Here is a 1,106-nt window from a genome sequence, read left to right on the forward strand (position 1 = left end):
GGCATATGGTGCATTTGGATTGCTATCGGGGTAGAGTGGAGTTTGAGCGTCCAGGAGGGAAGTTGGTTTTTCAGGGTAGTAGACCGACTTCGGGGAGTCTCGTGATCTCAGCCATTCAGGCTGGGAAGATGATCGAGAAGGGCCGTGAGGCTTATTTGGTTACTATATCTATGCCAGAGTCAGTGGGGAAGTCTACGGTTAGCGGTATTCCGGTAGTGGAGGAGTTTGAGGATGTGTTTCAGTCTTTGCAGGGAGTACCACCATCTCGGTCGGATCCTTTCACCATTGAACTGAACCAGGGACGATGCCGTTATCCAAGGCTCCTTACAGGATGGCTCCAGCAGAGATGGCAGAGCTGAAGAAGCAGCTAGAAGATCTGTTGAGTAAGGGATTCATCCGTCCTAGTGTATCACCGTGGGGAGCGCCGGTGTTGTTTGTGAAGAAGAAGGATGGAAGTTTCAGGTTATGTATTGATTATCGGGGCTTGAACCGGGTCACTGTGAAGAACAAGTACCCTCTTCCTAGGATCGATGAGTTGTTGGATCAGTTGAGGGGTGCTACTTGGTTCTTTAAGGTAGATATGGCATCGGCTTATCATCAGATACCAATAGATGAGGCAGATGTGAGGAAGACTGCTTTCAGGACGAGGTATGGGCACTATGAGTTTGTGGTGATGCCTTTCGGGTTGACTAACGCACCAGCAGCGGTGATGAGATTGATGAACAGTGTGTTTCAGGAGTTTCTAGATGTATCTGTCATCATTTTCATCGACGATATTCTGGTTTATTCTAAGNTAGACCGACTTCAGGGAGTCTCGTGATCTCAGCCATTCAGGCTGGGAAGATGATCGAGAAGGGCCGTGAGGCTTATTTGGTTACTATATCTATGCCAGAGTCAGTGGGGAAGTCTACGGTTAGCGGTATTCCGGTAGTGGAGGAGTTTGAGGATGTGTTTCAGTCTTTGCAGGGAGTACCACCATCTCGGTCGGATCCTTTCACCATTGAACTGGAACCAGGGACGATGCCATTATCCAAGGCTCCTTACAGGATGGCTCCAGCAGAGATGGCAGAGCTGAAGAAGCAGCTAGAGGATTTATTGAGTAAGGG

Source organism: Camelina sativa, chromosome 5, assembly GCF_000633955.1.
Source record: "Camelina sativa cultivar DH55 chromosome 5, Cs, whole genome shotgun sequence".
NCBI lineage: Eukaryota > Viridiplantae > Streptophyta > Magnoliopsida > Brassicales > Brassicaceae > Camelina > Camelina sativa.